Source organism: Python bivittatus, unplaced genomic scaffold (assembly GCF_059951505.1).
Source record: "Python bivittatus isolate LINGU-HERP-01145 unplaced genomic scaffold, Pbiv_v1 ctg000060_np1212, whole genome shotgun sequence".
Lineage (NCBI taxonomy): Eukaryota > Metazoa > Chordata > Lepidosauria > Squamata > Pythonidae > Python > Python bivittatus.
This window is the reverse complement of record NW_028277044.1, coordinates 18,247,860-18,273,437: the sequence shown is the minus strand read 5'-3', so window position 1 is coordinate 18,273,437 and position 25,578 is coordinate 18,247,860.

Here is a 25,578-nt window from a genome sequence, read left to right as displayed (position 1 = left end):
ACAATTTATTCTGCTACTCAAGTCCCAATTTATTTACCCATGTCTCTACTTCATATCTCCTAGACCTAGCTGGTGAAAACTCTAAAGGATGTACTGCATTACACTAGGATTTATTGGGAAGAATCTGGCATAAGAACTAAGTTAACATAGAAGATCAAATCATCATCTACTTAAAAAAAGATTCAAATCTTTATGTGTGAAAGATCACAAATCAGATCCCTACTCTTAGGATCTGGAACTTCTAAATGTAGCATCAGACTCACATTTGATTGTTCTTGTATTTGAACTTAGACTTAGAATTTAGACTTTTTTTTCTGATTTCTTTCTATGTATCTTAAAAACCAGCAGAAGGGAGAAAAAGTGAGAGATTGCCTTTCAAAAATGAATGTGGTCTTTTTTCACATGTTACAACTCTGCAATAATCAGGACTAATACTTGTGCATGAACACTGATACACACAAAACAAAACTTAACTTTATTCCTTTAGAATCACATATTTTAAGACCCTTCTCAAGCATGATAGAAATTACAGCATTGTCCCAAAAGCCAGCAACAGAACAACTTCAGCTAATTGTTGTGTTGTTGTTGTTGTTTCTAAATTCATGGTTAGCCACTTTCTGGATAGTTAAAAGGGGATAACAATATTGTAGTCCATTTCTACTAACAATTCAATATCTAATCTAAACATTTTATTATTTTTATGGAATTCACAACCAGCTTTATAGCAATTTTGATCCAAGTTTTTAGTGATTCCTACTGCTTTGCTTTAGTGTGGGTAAACTCAGAAATGGCCATGTGCTGTTGGACATTCTCAGAGGATGCCATTAAAGGTAAAGCATTTATACCAAGTAAAGCCAAAAGCTGAAATTCACATATCTGAGTCATAGACTGCCTTTTTAAGGGACCTTTTCATTTGTTTACCAACAACTCACAACTGAAGCTACATTGCCTTTTGCACTGGGGGAATTATAGAGTTTTTAAAACTCTATCATTTTAAACAAAGCCCTTTTTTTGTCTACATATGATATTGTCTGTTTGACTACTTAATATTGTTTCCTTCCTATCCGTCCATCTGTTTATTTTAGTTGCTTCTTCCTTTCTGTTGGCTTCTATATAAACTTCCCCCATATGCCTGCTGAGAATGTGAATGAATATGAATAGCTATCATTGAAAGACACAACTAACTTGACATTGTTTTATTTTTGGATCTGTAACTGCTAAATTTTTCATCCAGGTTAATTTGGTAAGGCACATGATAGATTCATTCATGACAACTTATGCAGATGCTAGTAAGCTGTAAGATATATATGACAGAATTTCACAATGGCTGAGATGGAAATAAGGAGGCACTTCCTTCTCACAATGCCAGTTCTTTTGTAAGTAGGAATGTAAAATTTGGGTGCTGCAGAACCAGACATCAAGGAGGATGTTTTGTCTAACTCTTGAGATCCACCTGTTTGCACCTTTAATAATCACTGGGAATATAGCTAGAATATATAACTTGTGCTGTATTTTGGGTGAGTAAACCAATAGATTAAAAGGGATACTTACAAAATGGAATCTAACATAGACTAATGATAGTTCTAGGCACTGAACCAGTGACAGTGTGGAATTAAAAGGGAAGTAAATAAATAAAAATAAAAGAATAAAAGAATAAAAAATAGAAGGTGCAGAAAGAAAGAAAAAAGAGAAAAATAGAAAAGAAAGAAAAATAAGAATGTAGTAAAGAAAAGAAAAGAAATATATAAAGAAGTGACTTCTCCCTTTATCACAACAAATATAAACAATGTTAGTATCTAATCACCTTCTCTTAAAATACAACAAATATTCTCTTTTTCCCATATCTCATCTCTTATCTATCAACAAATCCATAAGCCTCATCCTTTCAGTTCTGATATCAGCAAAAGTCCATAAGGATTACCAGAGATATCTATTTTAACCTCGATCAAATAAACCAACTTTATATTCCCTTCTTTTACCTCTAACAATCTTGATCTTTAGTCCCTTCAAATAATGTCCTAGAACTTGATTTCTTTTCATTTTTTCTTTGTTCCTTCTAACAAAGTTCTTCCAAATTTTAACAAGCCTCTTTTGTAAATTCAGTATAGGAAGATTATCCAGGTCACCCTCTTGGTTTGTTATTTTTATATCCCTTTTATTATTAAGACATTAGCTGATTTCTTTTGTATGTCCAGTGTAACATCTTTTTCCATGTCATTCTTGTAGCCTGTCATTTTTAATCCACTTTCAAATCAGTCTCAATCTTGTCAGGTAAAACCTGTTCCTCTTCCATAACATCTTTGAAACACAGTCTATTTATACAGGTAGGCATTCTTAAAACTAACTTTTAGTCCATTGTTCAAAATTATCCTTCAGTATGTCAGATGTTAAAATATTTTGCTTCATTGTGCAATTGTGAGTTGAGTTTGAATGTTCTTCTCCTTTAATTATAATCTTTAGTTCCCTCTAGTTCCCTCTAGTGTCCAATTTTTAAAGTCTTTTTTTTTTTAATTTGGAACAAAAGCATTTTCCCATGGGAAGGATTCTTTATTATTAATTCCAAAATGTTATTTAAAATTTATCTGGGCCCTTAGTCCATTTGTAACTTTCCAAAGTCAAAGTTTTAATCACCCTTTTGCTGTTTATTCCCACCCAAAATGTTTAAGTTCTTAAACTTTTTTCACTAAGGATTGAAGTGCTATGAAATTTGTCAGTCCAAAGGCTCCTGTTAACTGAAAAGCAGTTAACAAGCAATTTCCAAAAGTGATTAGAAAAGGAAGTATGCAAACTTAGTGTCCTTTCAAAGGTACTGACCATGATTTGAGCAAGATTGCTAGTAACTCATGTCTCAGAGCTCTAAACCCCCAGAGACTTCTGTCTTGCAGTCTGTTCATGAGGACCAGTTGAGTGGAGCACTTGTGGGTGATCTCAAGTCCTCTCCTTGCCTGTAGAGGAGTTATCAAAGACCTGGTCTACTTGCTGGCTCTTCGTTCTGCCCTGGTCATCAGCTCTACTTTTTGGAGCCATCTTCAGTCTGCCTTTTCTTCCCTGGAAGCCTGGGAATTGTAATCCTAAACATCACTGGATGTCTAGCAATCAGCTAGTTAATCCACATGTTTGACAACAAGCTTATGGCTTGTCAAGAAGGCAGTCACAACCATGTGATCAATGTCCCACCCCTTTTTCACACATATTGCAGGGTGGGACTTTGATATGTGGCTGTGGCCACTGGCTTAACTTTTTAGACCCTCCTGCTGATGCCCCTGGCCTGCCTAATATTGATATTTGTTTATACCCTTTTTTTCCTTCTCCTGTTGATTGGTGTTTTTATTGTTTTACAGTAGACCTATGCAAAATATTCCAAAAGCTGCTTCATGCAGTGTGTTATCATGAGCAAAGTGCCCCTTCTTAAAGCATTAAAGCTTCTCTGTCTTTTGGAAGGCATGTGTGACTGCTTCAAAAGGCTAGGCACTAGCAGCAAAATGCAGCAGCTATACATGCCCGCTGACATCTGGACTGCCTTCCAAGAAGATGGGCAAGCTTTCTAAAAATCGTACTTTGAATGCACAGTTGTATTATATAACTTTGTGATCTGTCCAGATTGAATGTACTACATACCGGACTCAGCCCATAACATCACAAATTACAGAGCGTCAGAGGGCATAGCTTGATTTTATTTTGTTTTGTTTTGCTTTTTTCAACTTACACAGACTCTGGGTGGCATGCAAAGAAATTTAAATTGATCATTGAAAGAAAGCAATACTTATTAAAACAACAGAACCAATGGACAACCATAATGCAACCCTGACGCAGCCCTGATTCTTAGAGATGGGGTCACTCAATACTCTGGCCAATGCCTGAGGGAATGCTAGGTCTTAGGACCCTTACAAAAAGCCAGTGGTGTGGGACCCATCCAAATTTAGGTGGGGCAAGTTATTCCACAGGGAAGGCACTGTGACAGAGAAGGGATACTTCTGGAGCCCCATCAGATAGCACTGCTTGATGGAGCAGCCCCAGATCTGGTGGGGACTAATGGGAAAGAGGTGATCTCACAAATTTATTTATTTATTTATTTATGTATTTATCAAATTTGTCACCACCCATCTCATGAAACAACTCTGTGTGGCTTACAACAAGATAACATACTATATACTACTGGGCACTCTTCTGCCTAAAACATTTAACTGGACAAAACGCTGTGTCATAGGGCAACAATTTTTAAACCAAGGTACCTCAAATGGGCTAACTTACAGAAAGTTAGTTCAAATTCCACGACCCATTACTACTGTGGGAATGAAATTTGGGAAATTTGTGGCTGCTTCAGCACTGCACTGCAGCAGTCAGCCCAGGTCACGTGATCATCATGAGCATATTCCTGACCTCTTTCCTGCCTCCCTGTGCCCAATCATCTGGTGGCAAGTCCTGACAGGCAAGTGGCAATTGGCTGCTTTGGACCCAAGGCAGAAATCTGAAATCTCTTAATGGTAGTTGGTGGTGAGGAAAGGATGAGGAAGCAACTCAGATGCCTGCTGGTAAGGTAGGGCTGTCTGGGGGGTGCCGGTCGTCGATAGGTGAACCCTCTTCCTCCCTTGAGGGAGAGGGCCCTTGGTGACATGCTGGAATGGGGAGCAGGGGTGCAGTTTTCCTCATAGACCGCAGCTCCCTTTGTTCTACCTCCCCCCAACAAATTGGCAGGCCGAGGAGGAGGAGGAGGCAGCTTCAGTGGGGATCTCCTGAGGGTTGTGAGGGGAGGGTAAATGACACAAGTCTATATTATATGTGGAAAGGAAGGAAGGAAGGAAGGAAGGAAGGAAGGAAGGAAGGAAGGAAGGAAGGAAGGAAGGAAGGAAGGAAGGAAGGAAGGAAGGAAGGAAGGAAGATTTCTGATGCTCCCTGCCAGCTTCCCACAACAAAGTCAATGGGGAAGCCAGCAGCAAGTTGCAAGTCGCTCACACTCCCACTGCTTTTTTGCCCTTGATCATTCTGGTTCTCTGTTTAGGTAAGGAACTGCCTCTGAAAGGATGACCCAACAGACCACAGGTTGTTTAGTAACCTTATAAAAACTCTGTCAGTTTAACAGATCAAGTATCACAGTGAGTTGAAGTGCTTTTCTGATTTTCTTTTCTTTTTGCTTCAGTTTCATTTATGAGTTAAATCTCATTCTTTATCTCTACATATTCTGGGTACTTCTATTTGGAATGCTTTAAAATGTTAAAGCTGCAATCCCACCTATACTTAAAAGTTTCACTAAATTCAGTTCTGACTAGGTGTGGATGGAATTACATAGCTGGATGTTCAGTTTTTGTCAGCAGTCATCATGTATTCTCTCAGGCAATTGTATCATTTTGCAAATCTGTGCACTCAAAATAATCGCTGCTAAGATTAACTCTATTCTCAATCCATTGGGAAGAGGGAATGAGGGAAAGGAGGGATCTTGGAGAATACATCTATGTGTCAGCAAATCTTTTGTAATTTAATTTTGCTATAATGTATTTATGTTTCTTCTTTACAAGAAACATTCAACAGGATGAATGTGTTTTGAAAAAGGTGAAAATGCACTATTTGCATGCCGAGGCTATGAATGCCAGCTTCATCCCTGAATATGTTTTGAAATGCAAGTTATTTGTTTGTCATTAAAACGACAACTGAAACTGAGCAGCAGTAGACAATGCTGTAATAACATGAGCCAAATACACTTAAGTAGCTGCTGTAATTGTTACTGCATTATTAGCATGAAATACAATGGGATTTGGAAAGCAAGTGGACGTTGTGCAATTGATTTGTTCTTGCCGATACCATCTAAGAATTCCTTGAATTTCTGAACTTGGCATCAGCTGGCCTCCAGTTTGGAGTCAATATACAGAAGACGGTGGTTCCAGAATTGAGTCTGGTGTCAAAACATTCAGTTTGTGGCTAAAGGGGCAAAGCACAGGTCTGTTCCTCAAAGGGATTCAATCACAGGAAGGCAGCTGTCATATCAGTTTTTCCACAATCTCCCTGGCACTCAGGAGTGACTAACAGAAGGCTATTATGATCCGTGGACCACAAAGATAGGCTGATGTATAGATATTTTCTATCATCCTGTTCCAAAACTGGAAAAATATGATTGAAAAAAAATGAGTTGAATATCTAACATTAATCTGGATTATTGGGATGCAAATTTTTTACTCTAATGGTAAGAAGAAATAAATATCAGCTAAGAAATCCCATGTTAGTATTCTATAAGCCTTTTAAGTTTTGATTGACTGGAAGTTGATCCTTCTGAGATGTAGAGAATGGATACAATTTGGGTGTAGAGGAGTACAACAGCATCTATCAGTTTTCCATCTGTTACTTTTCTATCACATGTCTGCATCGTTCTACTAAAAAAATGAAATAAATTCACGTTTGGCATGTGCATATCTCTTACCTCCCCATTTTTGTTTTTATCTTTCACAATATTCACACTTTGGTGCAAAATTCTTGAGCCAAAAGTTGCATCACTAAATTGGTAGAAAAATATAATTTTAGTGTAAGGATTTTAGCAATGTACTCCTCAATTCTTTTCCTATTGTCATCTTAAAGTTGTTTTGCTAGTTTTTATGCACATTTGTCATTTCAGCAAGATGGCCACTTTTTCAAGGAAGCATTATTTCCAAATATAGCTTTCTGGGATTAATAATTTCTTCTCCTCACTTGTGGCACGTGTTTTTCCAGTACCACTCAGCTGTTTTGGAACCTCCAAGTTATGTGGAAGATGTCTCTAATGCAGCTTCTTTTAAGCCAATATCATTCCAGGAGGTGTGATGTTCATTTGAAGTATTCCATTACCGGATTATCCTACATGATCTGAGACAGCCAATATTATTTGATTAGATCAAGGCAAGATCAAGTTCAGTGGCTGATGTACAGCATATAAACTCAGAAGCTGTCCAAAGTGGATGTAGCACTAGCAAAACATGCAGAGTTTAATAGTTTAACTAGTTATTAATGCTCTTTTAAAATTAGTTGTTCTTTAATTTGATGTTCAGCTGATGTATAATCTTACTCAGGAGACTCCTTATTGTTACTGGAAAAACTCTCTTCTTCTGCCATATACACTCTGATCTTAGAATTAAACTGCTTGGATGGGGAACACGTTAAATATGTTACATGGGATTTATTACGAGAAACTTTTAGCAAATAGCCCTGCTTCATTTGATTCTGAAGAGTAATTGGAAAAGGAATGAATAATTATTTTGTTCAGAACTGACTGCTAAAGAAACATATACATCCATATGTTCCTCAGTAATGAGAAACTCTCAGGTGAAAAAGGGCACTGAGCAGAATAATTAAAATACACAAAAATATTGGTAGAACACCAATTTTTGTTGTTGTTAGCAAACATACTTTCAGGGTACTATTTCCATCATCACATATAATTGCTGAAAGTGCCAAGAATGCTTGTGTTTCATTCTTGTAAATTATACACTTTGCTTAGTTTCTTTTTTCTGTGAATTGAAAAAAAACTGCATGAAAATGTAAGCATATTTCTTATATTTTTTTTTCTGCATTCTTTTCCTTATATACACATTTCCCCTAACATGATTATGTATTATTGTGCACGCTTTCATCTTAGTTATGAACTGCATCACAAAATTTATTTATGTCAAGATTTTGGCAGGCAACCATGTTCTTAAGGTAACTTAAGACAAAATGAGTTAGGGGAGGACATCCATTTGTGGCATGAAATGTATTCAATGCGTATAATTTTGAACTCTGATTTCATGGTGAATTCCAGCATCAAAATAGCATTTCTGCATTAAAAAAAAATATTCAGTGTGGCCATCTGTGTTCTTATATTTTATGCTCCTCATTGTATCACTTACGATATGGATGCAGTCAGCAGCAGCATTAAACACTAGAGATTAGACACTGGCTGCATTTTTATAAAATAAAAAATCAGGATTGTTTTAAATCAAAATTTTTGAAGCAATGTTCATAGCCTACCTTGCACATTATGCTAAACCATAATATATCATGCCAAATGAAAAAAAAAATCCATATTATGGTTTCCTGAAATACATGAACACACCCATTGACTCATATCAGCTTTGATCTTTTATCAATTATTTCTTGTTGCTCTTGCAAGTGTGAGATTTGCCCCGTTCGACAGAGAAACTCTCGTGACACGTGTGGTTCACAAAGAAGGTTTACTCATGCGTAACGTAGTAGTCACAAGCAAAGCCAGGACTGGCTTGGTACAATTGCATCACTTGTTATATTCCCCCCTTCCCGCGCTTTTTCCCGCCTCGTGATCGCGTTGCGGCTGTGGGCTATTAGGCCCCCCAATGTCCCCCCTGATCGTTCATGATGGCAGGGTCGGTCAGAGTCCATTGTCCTTGATTGCCAGTCCCCCTCCGGCTGGGTTGGCCCCTCCCTGCTACGTGCAGACCGCAGGTTCTGTGCTGCGTTGCGATCTTGTTTCGCTGCCCTGCGGCCCCGTTCCTTGCTTGCTCGCGCCGTTATCAGTTCGTAATTAAAAGCTTCCGCTGCGGTTTTCCTGTTTAGCTGGCCGCAGGTGGCTCGTTAATTAGCGGCGCTTTCGGTTCCTCTTTTCCCCGCTAGCTACCGCCGGTGGATTCCGCGTGGTCTGGTTGCGAGCTTCCCTGCAGCCCCGTGCTTCCCTGAAACCTCGTGCTGACCGAACCTGACATGCTGCCCCCCTGACGACAACTCCCCCCCTCGGTCCTATTTCGGCTTCCCGGGGTATTTCCTGTAAAAGTCCCGCACTAGGTCCGGCGCCCTTATGTGGGTTTTACTCACCCATTCGCTGTGGGACTTGGGGAAATGTTTCCATTGCACTAGGAGCTGGGTCTGCCCCTTGTGCCTCCGGGCGTCCAGTATCCGGTTGATTTCGAAATGCTGCTCCCAACCGACCATGATGGGTGGTGGTACTCCCTCCGCCTTGTGCCAGGCGTTCCCCGGCTGGTGCAACTTTAGCAGGCTGCAATGGAACACCGGGTGGATCTTCCCGAGGCTTTTCGGGAGCGTCAGCCTGACGGTCACCGGATTGATGATCTCCGAAATGGGGAACGGCCCCACAAACCTCGGGCTGAGTTTTTTCGATGCCTGGTGCGTCTTTAGGTTTTTGGTTGACAGATACACCTGGTCCCCCACTTTCCACTTTTCCTCGGGGAGCCTCTTGCGGTCCGCGTGCTTCTTGTAGTCGGCTTTGGCTCTTTGCAATGCCGCGTGCGCCGCTCGCCGGGTCTCGTCGATTTGGGCGAACCAGGCGTCCAGGGAGTTGATCTGGGATTCCGGCTGAGGCAGCTCCGGCATGGGGACGAATTCTCTCCCGGTGGCTACTTTGAACGGAGAGAACCCGGTGCTCTTGTGGACAGCGTTGTTGTATGCCACCTCCGCGAATGGTAGTAGCTCCGCCCAATCGTCCTGTTGGTGCCCCACGTAGCAGCGCAGGTACTGTTCGAGCCCCCGTTCAGGCGTTCCGTGGCTCCGTCCGTCTGCGGGTGCGCCGCGGAGGATAGGGCTTGTTTCGTCCCCACCCGCTTCAGGAACTCCCGCCAGAACCGCGCGATGAAGTTGCCGCCCCGATCGCTGACGATACGTCGAGGTGCGCCGTGGAGTCGGTAGACATGTTGCACGAACAGTTTCGCCAGCCCCTCGGCCGTGGAGACTCGCCGGCACGCTACAAAGTGCGCTTGTTTGGAGAATAAGTCCGTGACCACCCAAATGGCGGTCTTCCCCTTACTCTCCGGGAGCTCCACTATGAAGTCCATGGCGACCTCTTGCCAAGGGCCGTCGGGTTCCGCTACCGGCTGGAGTAGGCCTCTAGGTTTGCCTTTGGCTCCTTTCGCTGTTGCGCACACCGGGCAACCCCCCGAGTACGCCTCCACGTCCTTCCGGAGCGTGGGCCACCAAAACTGCCGCCGGATTAAATGGAGTGTCTTTACGAAGCCGTAATGCCCCGCGCTCCGGCTGTCGTGGGCTCTCTCCATGACCTCCCGTCGGCAACCCTCGGGCACGTACAGCTTTCCTTCGTGCCACCACAACCCCTCTTGGCCGGTTAGCGCCTCTCGGTTCTGCTTGAGCCAACCGTCCCGCTCCGCTGCCTCCGCGAACCCTTGCCTTACTTCAGACGCCGCGTCCCGTCGCTCCCCCTTGGTCTGGCTTCGGGTCACCGCCTTTGCAGCCAGCCTGCTGGCGGGGATGACGGAGTCCACGATCTCCTCCCGTAGGCTGGCGTGCTGGGGCATGCGAGACAGTCCATCCGCTAAGAAGTTGCGCTTCCCGGGGATGTGTTTCAGTGTGAACCTGAACCTCCCGAAGTATTGGGACCACCGTGCCTGTTTGGGGGATAGCTTACGCGGGGTCTTCAGGGCCTCGAGGTTCTTATGGTCCGTCCACACCTCGAACGGTTCAGTTGCCCCTCCAGTAGATGCCTCCACGTGGCCAGCGCCCACTTGACCGCGTACGCCTCTTTCTCCCACACCATCCACCTCCTCTCCATCTCGGTGAATTTGCGGGAGGCGTAGGCGCACGGGTGGATGGCCCCCTCCGGGCTGGGTTGGAGCAGGACTGCTCCCGTTGCCACGTCTGATGCATCCACTTGTATTATAAACCGCCGGTCTGGGTCGGGATGGCGCAGGATCGGCTCCGCGGTGAACCGCTGTTTTAGTTCCTCAAACGCCCCCTGGCATTCTGCAGTCCACGCGAGTGCCATGCTGGGCTTGGGGGTTTCCCAGTGCCCTTGGTTTTTAGCAGGTCGGTTAGGGGAAGGGCGATTTGGGCGAAGTTCGGGATGAACTGACGATAGAAGTTCGCAAACCCTAGGAAGCTTTGGAGTTGCCTCCGGGTTCGCGGCGCTTCCCAGCCCAGGACATCCCTTACTTTCGCCGGGTCCATCTCAATTCCCCGGCTGGATATTCGGTAGCCGAGGTAGTCTAGTTGCTCTCGATGGAACTCGCATTTCGAGAGCTTTGCGTACAGCTGTGCCTTCAGCAGTCTCTGGAGCACCGTGCGCACCAGGCTCACGTGCTCCGCCAGGGTCTCGGTGTAGATGAGGATGTCGTCCAGGTAGACCAGGACGCCCCGGTAGAGTAGGTCGTGCAGCACCTCATTAATTAGCTGCATAAATACCCCGGGGCCCCTTTTAATCCGAACGGCATCACGGAAAACTGGTAGCTTCCGAGCGGGGTGTTGAACGCCGTCTTCCACTCATCTTTTGCGCGGATCCTAACTCTGAAGTAGGCTTCGCGCAAGTCCAGTTTTGTGAACACCCTCCCCTTCGACAGATGCGACATCAAGTCCTTCATCAGGGGGAGGGGGTATTTGTACTCCGTGCTGATTGCGTTCAGCCCCCGGTAGTCTACGCACATACGGAGCGAGCCGTCCTTCTTCTCCCGGAATAACACTGGGGCCGCTAATGGTGACTTCGCGGGTTGGATGAATCCCCGTGCTAGGTTCTTGTCTATGAACTCGCGCAGGGCTCCCATCTCCCTCCTCGACAGGGAGTACATTTTTGGCTTAGGCAGGGTCGCTCCTGGCTCTAGCTCGATGGCGCAATCACTGGGCCGGTGTGGTGGGAGCTGGTCAGACTCCTTCTCCCCGAACGCTGCCGCCAGGTCTCGATACTGCCTCGGGATTCCGCCGCCCGTCGGGGGTTCCCCGGGTCCGGCCCCTCGCTTTGCGGTTGCCTCGCCAGTCGCCGCTGCCTCCCCTCGCCTCGGGATCGTGGCGGGTCTCCGGGGTCCCGGCGCTGCTGCTGCTGCTGTTGCTGTTGCCGCCCGGGTCTCGGGCCCCATCTGCTCTCGCCCCGTCTCCCGGTGTCCCGGACCCTCCGCTTGTCCGCCGGTGGTTGCGGCTGCCTCCGTCTCCACGGCTCGGTCCCCTCTGCTCTCGCCCCTCGCCGGTCTGTCGACCCCGAACCGCACTGCCTCCGCCGTCCAGTCGACTCGTGGGTTCCGCCGCCGCAGCCACGCCAAGCCGAGTACCACCGCGTAGTCGGCCACCGGGACCACCACGAACCTCAGTTCTTCCCGGTGACTCCCGATCGTCATCTGGACCGGCTCGGTGTAATACTGAGCTGGCCCCCTGCCAGCGTGCCATCTAACTGGCTGAATGAAATGGGCTCCCGGAGGCGCCTCAGCTGTAGCCCGAGCCCCGAGACCACCGCTGGGTGCATCAAGCAGTGGGTGCAGCCCGAGTCCAGTAGCGCCCGTAGCTGCGCCTCCCCTCCGGATCTCACCCCCGGACGTGTATCCTCACCCGGAACGGTGGGCAGTCCTCGTCTCCTATTGGGTCCGCGCGCCTCGACTCCCCTGCTCGCACTGGGACGCCGTTCAGTGCGAGCGCGCCTCGTTTCCCGCCGGCTCCGAGTCCTCTCCGGAGGATGCTGTCTCCGGGGTCGACCACCCCCAGCGTCCTTTCTCGGTCACCGCCGCCACTGCCCCCTTCCGCGGTCGGTCACCGGTCCTTTTCCCGTTCGCACGCGGGGTTTTGACTTCGGGCCGTGGTGGGGCGCCTTCCCGCTCCGTCGGGCACTGCGCCGCTCGGTGGCCTCTGCCTCCGCATCGGAAGCACAGATTCGGGGCTCTGGTCGCCTCTCGCCTCCCGGTGGACTGCCGTCGACCGCTCCGTCTCTCCTCGGGGGTCCTCTCCCTCGGCCGGTCCCTCGTCTGGTCCCGTCGTCTTGTGCTCTGTTGGATCTGCCGCCACGCCGATTCCGCCGTTCCGGCCAGCCAGATCCAATCCTTCACTGTGGCCGGGTCGTCCCGCCCCAGTGCCCGTTCCAGGATCTCTGGGTTGAGTCCCCTCTTAAAATACTTCACCTTCAGGGACTCCGGCCAGTCCGCGAGCTTCTCGGCCAACCTCCGGAACTCCAGGGCATATTCCGATACCGATTTGCCCCGCTGCCTGAATTGTAGGATGTCGTCCTCCGCCCGCTTGGCGCTCAATGTGTCCTCGAATCTGTCCCGGAGTGCCTGCATGAAGTCCGGGAAACTCCGTAGTTCCGCCGCGTTGGCATCGTACAGCCCGATCACCCAGCTGGCGGCTTGGCCATCTAGCAGCTCGGCCACGTAGGATACCCTGTCCTCGTCTCTAGCGAATAGGTGACCACCCCTCTGCATGAACCCCCTGACGTGCGTCAGAAAGTGCGGCAGCTGTTCGGGGTCCCCTGAGAACTTCCCAGTGATACCTCGAAGTCTCAGGGCGTCTGCCGCCCGTTGGTCCTCCGACCGGGGCGCCGTGGGTGGTGCCGGCGGGGGTGTCGGACCGCCCCCCCTGTCGCTCGCCTCCTCGTTCACCGCCGGTGGCCCCACTCTCTGTAGTAGGGTCTGGAGCATCGCCTCCACGGCGTCTAGGCGTCGCTCGACTCTCTCCTCTAGTCGGGCGAATTTCTCGCTCCACTCACGGTTCCGGAATCCCGAACCCCGGGTCATCGTAACGCCCGAATCGTCTGGTCCTTGATTCACGCCCATCGACCACCGCTCGGATGGAGTGCGCCTGGTCCTGGCCGCTGCCCCGTCGCTCCCGGGCGGCTCCGACCGCCCTTCCGCGAGCCTGGATCCCTCGCGCTCCAGCTGACCCACGGATTCCTCGTCGCTGGTCATGCCTGTATTGAGAAAGAAAACGCTCCTCGGTGGTACTGGGTAGCGCTGACGGTGAGTCCTGGCTTTATGTGAGATTTGCCCCGTTCGACAGAGAAACTCTCGTGACACGTGTGGTTCACAAAGAAGGTTTACTCATGCGTAACGTAGTAGTCACAAGCAAAGCCAGGACTGGCTTGGTACAATTGCATCACTTGTTATATTCCCCCCTTCCCGCGCTTTTTCCCGCCTCGTGATCGCGTTGCGGCTGTGGGCTATTAGGCCCCCCAATGTCCCCCCTGATCGTTCATGATGGCAGGGTCGGTCAGAGTCCATTGTCCTTGATTGCCAGTCCCCCTCCGGCTGGGTTGGCCCCTCCCTGCTACGTGCAGACCGCAGGTTCTGTGCTGCGTTGCGATCTTGTTTCGCTGCCCTGCGGCCCCGTTCCTTGCTTGCTCGCGCCGTTATCAGTTCGTAATTAAAAGCTTCCGCTGCGGTTTTCCTGTTTAGCTGGCCGCAGGTGGCTCGTTAATTAGCGGCGCTTTCGGTTCCTCTTTTCCCCGCTAGCTACCGCCGGTGGATTCCGCGTGGTCTGGTTGCGAGCTTCCCTGCAGCCCCGTGCTTCCCTGAAACCTCGTGCTGACCGAACCTGACAGCAAGTACCTGAGTTGGGGGCTATCACTCTTAGGGCTTTGCCATCTGTTTTCCAACATCTGTTGATCCCATAGACTGTAATGTTCTGCTTTCCTCTCATTGCAACATGTAATGATTTCCTGCTCTTCTTCATACATATTGCAGACCCAATCAACTCCTCTTTACATATAAAGCTAAGAGAAAAAAATCATCATCGTCTTCGCCAACCTGTTTGTTTTTAATGAAGCAAATACAGAGAGCTTCAACTGTGTAAGTATCATCTGGCCACACAACTTGTTCCCAATGGAGCGTATATACTCTATATACACACTCCAACTTGCCCTCTATATTCCTGGCATTTTAGTTCTGAAGAGTGGGGGCAAGTTATGAAAGGAGATTCTAAGCATGCTCAGAATCTAGGACGGTGGATGTTTGAAGAAGGCTAAAGAGTATGATAATCAAGTTTAGATAACCTTGAATAAACATACTAGAGTCCGCTGTTCTATTTTCTCCTCCTTGTACTGTTCCACCATGGTTCCCATCTGCATTCTCCAAGTTCGGCAAACATATTTTATTTCAGTCAGAAAGAATAGCATGGATGAAACATATTTTTGCAGGGAACTCAAAACCTTTTCAGTGTTTATTATTATAGGGTTTATTATTACATGCTTATTATTACTGGATTTATTATTACAGGGATGGGCTTCATTACTTTAGATTCTGATTAATCTGGGGATCTATAAAATATGCAGCAGAATGTAGAGAAAGACCAATTCAGCTAAAGGACATACCCAAGGACAGAACTGCTCAGAATGTGCCCATTTTAAGCATGTACATTCTGTTTATTGTATGGCCCTGGTGATTCCACACTATTCTGTTTTAAAAGGTGCCTAATACATTGTCTCATGTCAGTTCAATATCACTTCATAAACCCACAGCCAAACATTTATTTGCTTCACAACCTTTATCCTTTAAACATTGCATTTCAGTATTAGTATCCGATCATCCAGAGTATGCTGATGTTGCCTTGTTTTACTTCTCTGCCCCAGGTTGACCAAATGATGTTGTGGAGGCTCTATCTCAGTGTCTGGAGGCTATGGGGTCTGGATTGGTAAGAACAGTCTTCAGCTCAACCCTGGCAAGACCGTTGTTTCTACCCTCTGGATCCAGGGTTTTTCCATCTTTGGCTCACTACCCCAGACAGACACAGTGTGCAATTTAGGGATTCTACTGGGCTCACAACTTCTGCTCAAAGAGCAAGTGGCAGCACTGGCCAGGAGGGCTTTTTGTGTTCCAGTTGCACCCATTCCTGGACCAGAGGCACTGCTCATGGTCACTCACACCTTAGTCACTTCCCAAATGGATTACTGAAATGTGCTCTACATGGGGCTGCCCTTGAAAAACATCTAGAAGGTGCACTTGGCCCACTATTCCCATGTTACCCTCTGCTGTGGGAGCGGCAATGGCTTCCAGTGTGCTTACAGGTGGAATTCAAGGTGCCGGTGGCCACCTATGAAGTTTTCCATGGCAGGGGGCTGGGTTATTTGTGGAACTATTTCTACCCAGTTGTTTCTACCCATTCCACTAGGTCCAACAGGAGGGGCATGCTTGGGGTCCCTTCAATTAAAGAACGTCATCTTATGGGATCTCGGAAGCATGACTTTTCTGTCACAGTGCCTGACCTCTGGAATACCATATCCTCTGAAATCAGATTGGCCATCACCCTGCTTCCTTCCATAAAGTGCTGAAGACCTGGATGTGCTCCAGGGGGTTAGGAGGTTAAATAACCCTTTGAGAGGTTTCTGTCTATTGTTTTGTTGGGTTCATCCTTGGTGGCCATTGTTGGTTTTTTATTTTGCTAATATAATTTTTGACTGTTTTAATGTGTTCTTAGTGCCCAGAGTCACATTTGCAAGATAGGCACCCATATAAACTGATTTAATGAATAAAAATATGAACAAATAAACATGGTAAAATGGAAGAGACAAAGTAACCAACAACTTAAAAGGTACACTTGTCAAGGTTGAGAATTTAAAATCACAAAAAAGCTTTAAAAAGTATTTAATATAATGCGCTCTGGTAATTATATCAAAACTCCACTTGCTTTGCTCCGCTGAGATTTTTAAAAGCATCTGAAACTGTAGAATACAAATCTGTTATTGGAAATGGGTCTGGACATACTGTATGTTTGCTCAAACTGACCAGCTACATCCATCAGCACAGCAGTAATTAGCAGCAATGAATTGATATGATTTTTTCCAAATAAATAGGGGCATCAAACAATTGCTTGCCCACTATTCTGTTTCATTTGACCTTATTATAGAAACATTAGCAGAAGATATTAGGAGAAAAGGATATTTAACATCTTAATATTAAAATATAACATCAAGCCATTAATTCATTTATAGGTGATACACTCATTTTTCTTCAAAATCCTAATAAAGATGTAACGCAATTGCAATTTTAATTAAATATATTTCATGCAGTAACTGGTTTAGAAGTTAACATTGATAAATTGTCTGCTATGTTAATTAACATTGATAAAGAATCACCGAAACAGCTTTAAAAAGCTATTGGACTTCATACCAGTCTGGATGGATTTAGATATTTAGAACTAAGGATTGCAAAGGATTGGCACTAATCAGAGAAATATAATTGTGACTCTCTTCTGTGCAAGATTAAAGTGGAACTTACATCATGACAACTTCCATTATTTGCTTGGTAGAGTAGCTGTATTTAAACATTTATTTTTCTTAAAGTTATATTTTGTTTCAAAAATTCCAAATTTGATTGCCTATTACTTGGTTTTATTCATGGCAAAGAATTTTTATTTCATTTATACTTAACAGTAAGTTCTTAAAAATAAAAATACCAAAGATTAAGCAGACTGTTCAGTGAAACTAAAAGCATGATTGAGCTTTGCAAATGCCAAATAATTTTGATGCCTTTCAATTATTACAATTAATTCATACCTTTAAGAGTTCAATATTCCATGGATAGAACATGAGTAACATTGGGTTCCCTATCATTTATTTTCTGATGTGTGTATTTTAAACTTACTGTAGAAGTTTAGAAAAAGTGGAAATTGTTGTTCCTGACCTTTTACCTCTTCTTTTATTTCTTGATCATCTCAAGCATGAAAATAAATATGTTCAATACAAAAAGGGGGGAGATAATTGATTTCATAAAATTATAAATTTTCAGGGTGGCTCAAACTCTTTCCTTTAAGAAAAAGCTGGGATATTTGGTACTTCTTTGATGAATACAGTTACCATCCCTGTGAATTTTGGGGCCAGAAGACATATTATGCTATTTCTTCAACTTCTTCTATTTATATTAGGTTAGCTTTTCTTCTTGACATAATCTTGGTTCTTTTTAAGTACTGAATTACAGACATGCTTTTACATTCTCTTTTATTGCTTTCAACCAGAGATCTCTAAGTCTTCCTTGCTTCTATCCATTAGAGTGATGTGCACCAAGATTGCATCTGACACCTTGTTTAACTTATATACAGATGATATCTTGAGAAATGCAGGACTAGAAGAAATAGACATTGGAATTAAAACTGCTGGGACAAACATAATCAACCTCTGATATGTTGATGAGGTGGTCTAGTATACCCACATTTTTAAGAACTTCTGACTGTAGCCTACACAGTCAGAAGCCTTTGAACTCTCTTGCTTTTCCCCCTATCCATCGTATGTTAGCAATGTGAGGTCAGGTTCTTCTGTCTTTTCTGAATCTGGCTTATACAGTTCTCCTTCCATGTATTGTTCAAATCTTGACTGAAAAATCTTGAGCATGGTGTTGCTAACATATGACAAAAGTACAACTATTTCGTGGTTTGTGGCTTGTCTTTTTCGGTATTGGGATTTAAACTGATCTTTTCCAGCCCTTCATTGCTGCTTTGTTTTCCATACCTGCATACAAACAGCATGTGGCACTTTAAGTGCAATTTTTTTTTTTCATTTTGGGACATTTTTGTTTGCTTTTATCCATCATGATGTCACAGATTTCAGTCTAGAACTGTGTAAATACTATATCATATCTAATCCATTAAATCTATCTTGACCTTCCTATTCATGGTATAATGCTGAGGTCATGTATTAATTGGTCTGATGAATTTATTTTTCTTAATATAAGCTCTAATTTTGCAAGAAGGTCTGGTTTGTGCTAGTAGAGTACAGTGTCTTCATATTGCCATGCTTGGTGCTGTCCACATGTAGAATTCATCTCTTGTTAGAAGATATTTGCTATAAACATTAATTTTCTTGACAGAACTCTATTAGTTCGTATTCTGCTTCACGTTATTCACCAAAGCCAAATTTTCTCATTATTCCAAATTTTTTTTCCTTTCAATATTAACATTCCAGTCACTTATAATCAGTATTGTTTGGGTGTGTTGTGTTGAAAGGGTGCCACAAATTGTCCACTTTCTCTGCATCTGTGGTTGAAACATAGACTTGGATCACCATAATATTTATTGTCTTGCCTTGGATTCAAATTGAGATCATTCTTTCATTTTTTTGGAACTTTGACACCCTTTTGTCATTAATGATGGCTACTCCATTTCTTCTATGATCTCCTGATCCACAGTATAGTATCTGATCTTTTGTAACGTAAAGCAACTCATTCTAGTCCATTTCAATTTGCTGATCCCCAGAATGTCGATGTTCAGTCTTAACATTTCTATTCTGACAACATCAGGTATATCTTGGTTCAGGTTCTGACATTCCATGTACACTGGTATACATTTCTTTGCAATATCAAACTTTTCTTTTCCTTCTGGGCATATTACAGCTGGATATCTTTTTGGCTTGGATCTGGCCACCTCATAACCTACCTATACTTGCCCTCTTATCTTCCCCAGTAGCCAAGTTGGATTCTTTCCAAACTGGGAATTTATCTTCCAGTAGCACGACAAAATTGTCTGATTTCCGAATTTCCATTCATTTTGCTTGGCAGAATACTAGTGTGCTGACATTTCTTTTCCAGTGGAACATATTTAGTCTGACCACCTATGATCTGCCTTTCATGACTGGTGCTTCTTGGAATGCACAAGCCTTTTACCATTACAAATCTAACTGAAGCACAGTGTAGTCATATTATACTCTGCTGAAAGATCACTGTATCACTTACCAAGTTTCTATCTTGTATTGAAGGGTTTGTAAGAAAATTTATGCACATTCTCATCTTTCATGCTGATGTCCTAACAGTCCTTTTGCTCAAATGTTTCTGAAGAAATTGAGAGAATCACCCAACAATCTTTCATAATAACTCTGATTGTTTATTGTACTTACTTATTTCCTAAGGCACACAGATTAATACAACCCAATAAATTGATGATAAATAATTAATTAAATCCTACTATTAGCTGCCAGAGTTGTTATTTTTTACTGCAAAACTTTGGAAATTGAAATACAACTTTCACTGTATCAGCGATATTTAAAAGTGAGGAAATTGCCCTAGCGGAAAACTTAAAACAAAAAAGAGCCTTGAAAAAGCACATAAGAAAAGATAAACGTATTCAGAACAGGTCATCATTTATTACTTATAATAACTCTGTTTTTGAAAACAGATTACTTATGTACAAATGTTCTTGGTAGGAGTAATGAATATTAATATTTGAGATGTTTATGTGTCTCCTTAATTTGTCTTACATATTCAAATGCTCACATACATATTTCCAAGAATTTTCTTTAAATTTACTTTTTATTTGTCCCTCCTTTATTTTTTAGCTTTTAGTATTTCTTTTTTGAATTAAACCCTCTCTCTCATTCTAAATGTTTTGAAATCCATAGGAGTGTAAGACCTTAGTTTTGCCTGGCACTTTAAAGAAGTTCAACCACTTTAACAGATAGATTACTTGGTTTGGGAAAAAGTGGCTCTTTCAAGTACTTGGATCTAAAACATTGAAGGTTTCAAATGATAGTACACTGGACATTGGAATCACAGGAGGTTAAAAAAAGCAAGATAATGGCTATGACCATGTGATCAAAGCTGTGAGGTATGCAACATCAATGTATCCAGTATAAAAAAGGATTGGGACTCTAATCATGGGGTTGTAACAAACACTTTGCCGTTTTGACACACAATCACCCTGCCCTGTAAATTCCATTGACATCTGACCTTGAAGTTGAAGTGGTAGTCATTGAAGTTCTTTTAAAATTTGAGAGATGGAATCTGAAGAAGAGTCATCAGTGAAAACCCTGCATGAGATAAAGTAATAAAATATTGCATCAATCCAAATGGTATCTCACCAAAACACGGAGCTTTAAGCTAATAACATTTCTAAGTAAATCATTTATGCAGATATCCAGTGGAGTGTGGTCAGCATATTGAATGTACAAATTAATGGTAGAGGCTCCTTTGGCATTTTTTTTTCAAAGTTGTAAGATATTTTCAGTTGTCAACACCAAACACAGTTCCTGTTACTTAGATTGGACATTCCATATTCCACAAATTTGATTGATATGAAGGATTGGATGCTTTAACATGATGATGTCACGATATGCTTGATATGGCCAGAAAGTGGGGAAAAATGCTTATCTCTAAAAATTTACATTCAAAAGACAATTTTGCCCAAAACTATGGAACTCAAACAGGCAAACAGAGGCAAAGTTGCAGAACAACTGCATGTTTCCCAAGCAAAAGCTTCTAGACATTCTATTTGTCCTCCACCTTTTTAGCTCAGTAAATCTTCTCACTGAGCTTTTATTAAAGATGATCAATATCTAGATAGCAACTTCCTTCAGTTCTGCAGGGGAGAAAAAATCTTTTTTTGTTAACATTCTTGAAAGTGTACTCAGCTAAATAAATCCCCAGGTAGCTGGATTTCAAACAGTCAAATATAAAATTAGCAAATGCAACATCTGTTCAAAACTATTATTTTATAATAACATTAATTGGCAGATGTCTTCAGATGACAAAGTGAAATGTATCTGCTATAATTTGTTCTTTTCCATAGAGGTGACCTTGGGATCAATGAAGAATACATTTCCTAAATTAGCAATAGGCTCCATAATGTGGAGCTTTGCTTAAACAAAACCCGGAGATTTAGAAACACCATCTTCTGCCCCACAAATGATACATTCACAGTGCGATGGGACTTATTTCCATTGTTGCCCCAATGTCCAAAAAAACTTTTTTTGCCAAGTTTGGTATTCTACAGCCACATAAAGTTCACATGGAATTCCTGTGCCAATTCAATTACTGTCTGTTTAATGAAGTGTTTCAGGTTTATTTCAGGAGTATTGCTAATTATTAATTAGCATATGGGGACCAATACTCTATCTTGTGTAGCCATGCTATGATTTTAAAATTCCTAGTACAATTAAATAAGCTCTAATATGCTTTAAATAGTTTCTCACAAATGGAAAAAAATGTCAAAAATGAATGCAAATTTTAAATACTCTTAGAGAACCCAATAAATCCTTCTGAAATTAAGTATCCTTAGTACCTTTAGTGGAGCTAGAGAATGGCATAGTCCAAACTCAGTGATTTAGTGAAGGAACAACAATCTCACCCCAGTCACAATTCCCAATGCTCTAGCCGCCAGGAATCTTTCAATTATTCATTGTGTTGTGGGTTTAATTACTAGCCTATCTATGAGAATGATCCATGCACTACAGTGAATGTGATGTGTGGATAAAATCTGATGCCATATTACATTTTCTTCAAACAAGATTGAGGCTGGAAACTAATTACCATCCTATGTAGATATTCAATAAAAACTACAATGACATCAAAATGACATAATGTGTGTCATGACATCATCATGCAGATGGCACAAATTGCATAGTTGCATCACCTTGTGTAACAATGCAAGTATATAATTTGTGAGATTTGCATAATGACTTTAAGACACATGCAACTTCACTTGTCCCCTTTAAACCGAAAAGGAATCCACATCATTCAATGGTTATTCATTGGACTCCAATTCAGAGCAGCCCCAAACCAGTATGGTTGATGGTGAAGGACATTGTACTCCAAAGCTGTCTACCTCTAATTCATACAGTTGTACTCATCTCAGATTGAATTTGTATGATATCTCAGTTGTATAAGAATTGCTATTGCACCACTCTTTCTTGTTCTGCCCAAGAAGGTCTGCTGAACTGCAGCTCCATTCCAGGATTAACCTCAGAAAGATTAAATTATCATTGGTGAAGAGAAGTTGTTGTATGACTTGGTCATTGCATTTCCCCATACCATCATATTCATGCAGCGTCTTAAGAGGACAATTCCATGATTTCCATGTGACTGAAGCAAGAGTAGAGCAAAGGAAACCATAGCTATGCATTCTACAGAAAAGAATTATGTCTTGGCGAAGAACATGAGATTATTTCCTTTAGGCTGTAATGTTGTTTAATTGAATGGTGCCCATTGGCTAGGATTTATGCCTCAACTCCATGTTATACAGTATTCTTTAAAGCAGAATATTATATAAAGCAGTAAATGTTAAAGCAGTTTCCAATCTGGAACCCTCCAGGTATATTGAAACAATAATGCCCAAAAGGAACATCTGGTGGCAGCTGTAGGGAATGTTTCCTAACCAATCTGGAAGATACCTGGTTTGGAAAATTTCTTCAACCTAACAAAAAGCGTTATTGTTCTATAGGCCAATGCTGCAGAAAAAGACAAGGAAGACTTTATAATGTACAAATTATATTAGAAAAAAATATTTCTGGAGAGTATTGAGTTTGGAATAATAAATTGCAAGGCAGTTGCTTTATATATTATGATTGATGAAAGCACAGACATACACACACCCCTCTCAAAGAGATACACACCTGTATGCCTCTTTTTAAGCAGCTATAAATCCTGTTTGGATGAAGGTCAGAAGCAGGTACACAGATATTTAAATACACTTGCACAAGCACGCTTCATGCATCTGATATGGGAAACACAACTGTTTATCCATACAGCTCCACATGAAAAAGGTACCACATTCAATTCTGGATACTGACAATTAAAAGGTTCAGGTAATATTTCATGCCTGAAATAAGATGGGCTCTATTTTTATTCCATGGGAACAACCTTTTAAAAAGATCTATGATTTTATAATGAGTTTTAGTTCTACCCTTCTGCCATTGTTTTTATTTTCTTCACGCTTTAAATTATTTCTATTATCAGCTGTTAAACATTTAAATTTAAGACTTGGAAAGGTATCTGAGGGTATCATGAAAAGCAGAAAGCCTGCATGGGCACTTAGAAATAAATAAATAATTGAAAAACCCTGATGTGAACAATATTGGAAAGCATTTCTCAAATAGTGTTAGATTGTTTGCTGCATTTAATTTCCTACCTTCTTGCTGATTTGTGAGATCAATACAATAATACTTTCAATTTCATATTAAAAGAAAGCATTTTCCATTCCTCTCTTTCTCTCCCTCCCTCCCCCAATTCACGTACACACACACACAGATTATATACACAAATATGATAACTTATTTCATGGAAGGAGGTTCATATGAAGGCAATTGGTAAAGATACGTATACATTTTCTATACCTAAAATGTAAAGTCTACTTTGCTGAAAGGCATGAAAGAAAATGAAATTAATGTTGATAAAGATGGACGTTTTTTATTTCATTTTTATTGACTGGAGCAATAGAGTGCAACTAAGGAGGTTGAGAAGAAAGTCCTATACTTAATTAAAATACATTAGATACATGAATTTATTTGAGGGTTTGTGTTAAATAAAGACAAATGAAATGTTTTAAAGAGGTTGATGAAATACATTATTTACTCTAGAAAAGTAATTCTCTTCTGTCAATACACCACAATATATTTACGTATGTATCAAATACCTACCTTTTTAAGTGTGTTAATTATTCTGCCAAGAAATGCATGTGTTTGATTTGTAATATTCTGAATGATTGCTGTAGGAAGCTTGCCAGCAGGAACCAATCATTTGGACCGCTGATAATGCTTATTCTGTTAGTCAAATCAGGAATCTTTCAATTCCATTGCAGAAAAAGTGTAGGGTGTTGAAAACCCACGATCATATTCACTGATTGATCATTCATCCCAGATCACCTTGCAGCAAATGGGGAAAAACAAGCTAGTAAAGAGATTCTATTATCTTGTGGGGGGAATTAGAATTCTGGTCTGAACTGAACAGAGACTGCAAAACTCAGATTGTTTGAGATAGCAAACTGAGACTGATTCCAGCTCAAGCCAATTTTGGCCCAAAAATTGATTGGAACCTGGATGTACTAGGTCTAATTGTGAATGGCAAGTGACTTCTGGGGAAGGAATGGCAAATTGAAGATGGCTTCACTTTCAGAAGAGCCAACAACTGCAGCAGAACAAGGAGCTGGCAAACAGATTGGCACCTTGAAATTCCTCCCCGGAAAAAGGAGAGGACTTGAGATCACCCATAGGGCTCCTTACACAGGCTCCCCGTGATGAGACCATAAAACAGTGGTCTCCAGCGGGTTTTAGAACTCTGGGAGCTGGGAGAGTCAACTTGCCCAAGCCATAGTTTGATGCCTTCAAAAAGATACTTGGTTTGCCCTCTACCTATCTTAATCACTTTTGGAAATGGCTTGTACTGTAAATTGGTTTTTGGATACTAAGAACTTTCAGAAAGGCAAATTTTATTTCACTGGGTGATTTCCCTTCAATCGTCAATGAAATAAGTTTCATGTAAGTTTAAGAATTTTTTTTTTTAATTTGGAAATAAGCAGCAAAAGGGTGATTAGAACATTGACTTTGGAAAATTATAAATGGACTAAGGGGCTAGATTGACTGGAGATAAGATTTTGAAATTAACTATAAGAATCCTTCCCGTAATTTGTTTAAAATCCTATTAAAAATATATGAAGATCTTGAAGTTAAGTGTAAGAAATCTTTCTATGGGAAAATGGTGTGATTTAGAGAAAAGCATGATAAAAGGAGACCTTGAAGGCTGGTTACCAGAGGCAGCCAGAAAGAACCAAAGATTACAATTAAAGGAGAAGACCTACTAATACAGAATGGAGAAAAGTATTTTAACTCTGGAAGATTTCAAGGATATTTGGCAACAATGTAATCAGAGCTTTTTCTTGAGATTGTCTGACACTAAAAATGGGTTTTAAAGAGGAGATAGAAGAGGATGCAACTGGGAATTAGGCTGTTTTGGATATGGATTTAAAAATGATTGAATACAAGAATAATATTGACAAAGATGCTATACAGGACTTACAAATGAAACCGGCTGGTATTTTAATAGCTAAAAGGGACATACAAATAATAAGTCAGAAGAGTGACTTGGACAACTTTCTTATTTTGGACTTAGAAAAGAGATGTGTTACGCTTATGAAGAAGTTTTTGAAAAAGATGAAGAGAGAATGAAAAGAAATCAGCTTTTGGGACATTACTTAAAAGGAATGAAC